Genomic DNA, 6000 nt, shown 5'->3' on the forward strand with positions numbered 1-6000 from the left:
GTGCTCCCCGCTCTGACGCCCCCGTGCTCCCCGATCTGATGCCCCCTTGCTTCCCACGGTGGATAATGTGATGAGAAGAGACCTATGGAGTACCCAACCCCCGCCTCGGTGGGAATCCTCTCCCTGCAGGCCCATCAGAGAAAGGGGTCTTGCTCCCCTGCGGATCCCCAGCCCACTTCTCACCTGGGACCTGCTCTGAAGGCCGCCTGCCTCGAAGCCTTTCCTTGTTCCTTCCCGCAGAGCCAGGTCTCGCAGTCACCTCTGGAGAGCTCTTGGTCTTGTGGTGGCCTGAGTGTGTAAGGGCCGCGTTTGGCTGAGGAGATGTGGGAGGAGATCTTCCGTTGCAGGGAGGCGTGGGTGTGGGAGGGGGTGGCTCTAGAAGTGCTGTTCCCACCATGAGGAGGTTGTTGTGAATGAAGACAGTGCCCTGCACTCACCGCCTTTGCTGGGGGTGGACGTGAGGCCTGGAGCTGCAGCAGCCCTTTTGTGACCACGGGAAGTCGGGAGCAGAGCGGAGAAGCCCGATCCAGGTCCCTGCCACAGAGACCTGGGCCCAGCACAGATAAACTCCTTACTCTGATGAAGTGAAACAAACAAACAAAAAGCCCTCAGTGTAGTTTAGGCTACTCTGGGTAGGATGTTCTGTTAATTGCAGCTGAAACATCCATGTAGCATCATATGTTTAGATCAACTTTCTCCGAACTCTGTTCCTTGGAATACTGGTAATAAATGTTTCTTTAAAAGCCTTTGTTAGTGATCCACACATTTTTTGTTCACAGATTGAAGAACCTGAAACACACATTTTTTAATTAAATAAAAAAGGTGTTGCCCTGCCCTTGTCCCCACCCCTGGCAGTGCTGGCCACTGGCCACGGAGCCAGGAGCCACCCAGTGAGGTGTCTTTGCTCCGGGGAGGGTGAAGTCGGAGAAGGTGCCTTGAAACCTCCCTTGGGGGGACAAGTGCCAGAAAGCCCAGAAAACACGAATGGGGCCGAGCTCTCAGGGGTCCTTGTGCACCAGGCACTCCAGCAACGCACACGCCCCACGGCAGCGTGAGCTGGGACGGACACAGGCACGTCCCACGTGGGGAGACTTCCTTTTGCTCTCCCTCCCAGCTCTCTCTTGGAACGTCACTGTGGCCACCGGAGTTAGACGGGAACGGGGCACTGAGGGCACCGAGGCAGCCGAGGGGAGGAGGGCGTGCCTGCACCCTCTTCTCTCAATGTGCTGCTTCCGGCAGTTCTGTCTGGAATGTGAATTCTTGCACACACACACGCACACGTACACGCACACGCACACGCATGCCACCACCGGTGCGCACCCGTGGCCACTGTCCACTGCTCTCCCGGGCCTGGTGGGCGCTGCCTGTCTTTCCGTTCACCCCCGGCCAGGACCTGCTTGGGGACTTCCGCGTGTGCCCTCGGGAAGCAGCAGAGGGGAGGGAGTCCCGGCAGGGCGGGACGCCTGAGAGGCCGTGCTGGCACCGCCCAGTGCCCTCTGATGGGCCCTTGGATTCTCCCTGGGACTCTGCAGCGGGGTCTGAGGAAACACAGGGCGGAGCAGAGCCCCGCGTGTTGCTGAGCGTGGAAAGCCCTCGCTCAGGGTCGCAGAGGAAAACAGTGGCTGGTGACAGCTGAGAGGGTGACACCCACGGTGTTGAGTGGCTACTGAAACATTTACTTTGGGAGGCCAAGGCTGGAGGATCGGTTGAGGCCGGGAGTTTGAGGCTGCATTGAGCTGTGATGACTCCACTGCACTCCAGCCTGGGTGACAGAGTGAGACCCTGTCTGGAGAAAAAAAAAAAAAGAACTTATTGATTGTCATGTGTCACAGACACGGTGCCACGTGCAGGTATGTGCGGCAGCCGGCCGGGGCCGGCAGGACACAGTAACGTCCGCTCCCTGGCCGGTGAGGCCGTGTCTGGTCCCTCAATGGACACTTGCAGAAAAGTCTCCTGCTCTACTCCTCATCAAAGGCTCCTTAATATGTTGAAATGTCGCCTTTTTAGTGCGCAAAGTGCCTTTTTATTTTATCTAAAACAAAACAGAATTTTTTGTTTCCTGTCTCAGATTTTATATTTTTTTCATAACACCCTACATTTCCCCTCGTGTTTTTATTTTTTTAGAGACAAGGTATCACTGTCACCCAGGCTGGAGACCAGTGGCGTCATCACAGCTCACAGCAGCCTCAACTCCTGGGCTCAAGGGCTCCTCCAGCCTCAGCCTCCCGCGCAGCCGGGACCACAGGCGGGCACCACTGCACCTGGCTGTCTTGTGTTTTTTAACTCATGCACATGCACTCTTTGTACGATTTCTAAAGTTTAATAAAAGATAATGTATTTTGACATCGCAGCAGCAGCGTTTATAGATGTTACACGGTAGCCCACCTTCAGACAGCCTGTGCCATGCTGGACAGGCCAGACCCCACCGCTCGCTGGACCCGGAGCCCAGGCGCCCTCCCCGTGTCTCTGCCAGGCAGCGCCCCCAGCCGCCCGCCTGCTGCCCAGAGTCCAGACATTGTTTTGCAACTGCAACAGGTATCATGATGCTCATCGGTGTTTCTCCCGCACCGGCACACACGCCGCACAGCCCCGTTTCTCCTGGTTCTGTGACTGGAAGAGGGAAGACGTCATCAAAACGTAGCAGGGTCTTATGATCTCAAACTGGACCCAAATCCAACAAGAACAAATCAAAGCACATCCTGCTGAAGATCCGCGATCGAGGCCTCCAGGCCAGGGCAGGACCAGACGACTGACGCTGGTGTCGGGACGGGGCACACTGTGTGCTCGGCACACTCCCTCCTCTGCCGTGGACGAGCTGCGGTTTTCAGACCACGCAGTCGGAGGAGCGGGGCTGGGCCGAGGGGGAGATTCCCCGGGCAGCCAGACACAGCAGGTGACTCAGCCGGGCTTGCGTAAGGATCTTGCTTCTAGGTCAAATTTTACGAGGAGGAGAAGAAAAGAAAAATAAATTATCTGTCTTGCTATGCTTGCTTTCTTAATATATAAATAGTTCTTAATAAAAATAAATGCAGTTCGATTTCTCTCATTCTTCTGTTGTAAAGTTTAAGACATACACATATATAATCTTACTAATTTCTTGTATCAGTCAAATCACCCAGTAGATCGTTTTTCCTGTGTGCCAAGAACATCTACGAGCACCCATTGTCATTTATTAGACCGTGTCATTTTATAATAATCGTGAACCTCCGTGTGCCCTAGAATAAAGCCTCCCTGCAGAGCAGCACCGCTGCTTGCAGCTGTGGCAAGTGGCAGGTGCCAGACGAACTCCTGCACCAAAGGCAGCTCTCGAAGCTGCATCGTGAAAAACAGCTCTTAGAAGCCTTTGGAGAGCGACCGGCCAGCCTGGCCCAGCCGGGGACTTGCGGGACGGGAGTCCTAAGGAGAGGGAATCACGCCCATGAGCCTGGAATTCTCTGCCATTGTCCTCCCCGGGGAAATTCACTCTGGGCGTGCCTGGAGGCCCCGGAGAAAGTGGCAGCTCGGAGCGGAGACAGGTGTCGGGTTTGGAACTCAGGGGTTGGAGCTCCCGCTCAGCCTTCTGTGCCTCCTTCCTCTCAGGAACTTGCCAGTCTCTGAGTTGTTTGGGTGGGACGCTCAGAAGCGAAGCAAAAATGGCAGCTAAAAGCCTAAGAGGCTACGCAGAATTTTAACAGTGCGACGGCGTTGGAGAGAGAAACGGCACCGAGGCGTCCAGGAGAAGCGACCCTGTGAACACTCGACTCTGGAATGTGACACTCCAGCAGACTAGACAAAATAGTCTTCCTGACTCCATTCCATCTTTTGCATACGGTGTCCAACACTCACCAAGAAATCTCCAGGCATTCCAGGAGATAGGAACAAAAAAAGAAGAAGGAGAAGGAAGAAAAGAAACACGCACAGGCCATGCGGACTCCGGGGCTGTCAGACATGGGTTTTTAAATGGCAATGGTTAAAACATTCCAGAAATGAGTGACAGGATGGATACTTTTACCAGAGGCTTGGGATCTATAAAAAACAATCAGATGGAAATTCTTGAATTAAAAGTAAGATAACTCAGGCCAGGCGTGGTGGCTCACACCTGTAATCCCAGCACTTTGGGAGGCCAAGGTGGGAGGATTACTTGAGGCCAGGAGTTTGAGACCAGCCTGGGCAACATAGCAAGACCCTATTTCTACCAAAAATACAAAAATTAGCCAGGTGTGGTGGTGGGCGCCTGCAGTCCCAGCCACTCCAGAGGCTGAGGCAGGAGGACGACCTCAGCCCAGGAGTTCAAAGTTACAGAAGAGCTATGATCGCACCACTGCACTTCTGCCTGGGCAACAGAGCCAGACCTTGTTTAAAAAAAAAAAAAAAAGTGAAATTAAGAACTTGATAGAATTTTTGACACCTGAAGAATAACAGATTTTCAATTTTAAACCCTTTACTGTCTCCTTGCTCCAGTCTGGATATTTTCTACTGCCCCAGACTAGAGCAGGGGGGAGACAACAGGAGGCAACAATTCTTTTTTAAAATGAGGGTGTGATCCGTGGATCCGTGGAAAAGGTCGGACATGCGTGCAGGTGGCGTCCTGGAAGGTGAGAAGGAAGAGAGTGGCAGAAGCCACATCTGAAGAGGCAACGAGCGGAAACTTTCCAAAGCTGGCAAAGGACGTCAACCACAGACTCAAAAATCCCAGTGGGTCCCCAGCCAGATCGATAGAAAGAAAACACACCGAGGCACATCGTAATGAAATCAGGGAAAACCAGAGGCGAAGAGAAAACATTAAAATCTGCCAGAGAAAAAAAGACACATCACTTTTCAAGGACCAACAAGGAAACCAATAAATACACTTTCCACAAGAATGTTAGAAGCCGGAAGACAATAGAATGAGATCTTTAAGAGCTGGAAGAAAACTTAGAATTCTGTACCCAGAATTCTATTTTAAAAACCCTTCTGGCCGGACGCGGTGGCTCACGCCTGTAATCCTAGCCCTCTGGGAGGCCGAGGCGGGTGGATCGCTCGAGGTCAGGAGTTCGAGGCCAGCCTGAGCGAGACCCTGTCTCTACTAAAAATAGAAATAAAAATTACCTGGATAACTAAGAATATATATAGAAAAAATTAGCCGGGCATGGTGGCGCATGCCTGTGGTCCCAGCTACTCGGGAGGCTGAGGCAGGAGGATCGCTTGAGCCCAGGAGTTTGAGGTTGCTGTGAGCTAGGCTGACGCCACGGCACTCACTCTAGCCCGGGCAACAAAGTGACACTCTGTCTCAAAAAAAAAAAAAAAAAAAAAAAAACAACCCTTTAAAACTAAAGATGGCAGAAGTATCCATGAGAAGGGTGACACTTTGTCTCTAACAAAGAAAAACAAAACAGAAACCTATTTCCTTTCTCAGCACGGAAAAGGCGTAGAACAATCACCACGCCGGTGCACTGGGCACCCCTGCGACCTTCTGCCACTTCCACACACCCCCTCGCGCCTCAGGGAACCCGGCTGCCGGCAGGGGCTGCAGCGCACCCGGCACAACCTCGCCGCTCCCAGGGGTCAGCGGTGGCAGGGTCAGTGCTTCAATCGGATGATAAAAGCAACGGATTGAAAGACGTCCAACACATTTAAACCTGTAAGTTCCCCAAAAGACCAAAAAATATGAGTCATCACTGGACGATGTTAGTGAGCTAATTCATTGTTTTGGACACTGGTCAATCCAGGGAGAGAATCCAGCATTTATCCGGCCTTTTCCATGTGAACTGTACGTACCTTTAGGCAACTGAAAAGTTTTCCTTTATAGAAATATTCTAGTACAACTATGATATATCAACTAAAAAAATACCAAAGAGAAATATTCTACATGATCGAGGAATAAGGAATGACAGAATGAGCATGTCACCGTTCCACGACCCTAACTTAAGGATCTAGGCTGATCACGAATGGCTGCGGACACGACAAAAGCAGAGGTGCCAGATCACGTGTGTGCTCCGGGGGCAGCGCCTGGAGCCACCGTGCAGCAGCGTCACACCTGAG

Source organism: Lemur catta, chromosome 1 (genome assembly GCF_020740605.2).
Source record: "Lemur catta isolate mLemCat1 chromosome 1, mLemCat1.pri, whole genome shotgun sequence".
Taxonomy (NCBI): Eukaryota; Metazoa; Chordata; class Mammalia; order Primates; family Lemuridae; genus Lemur; species Lemur catta.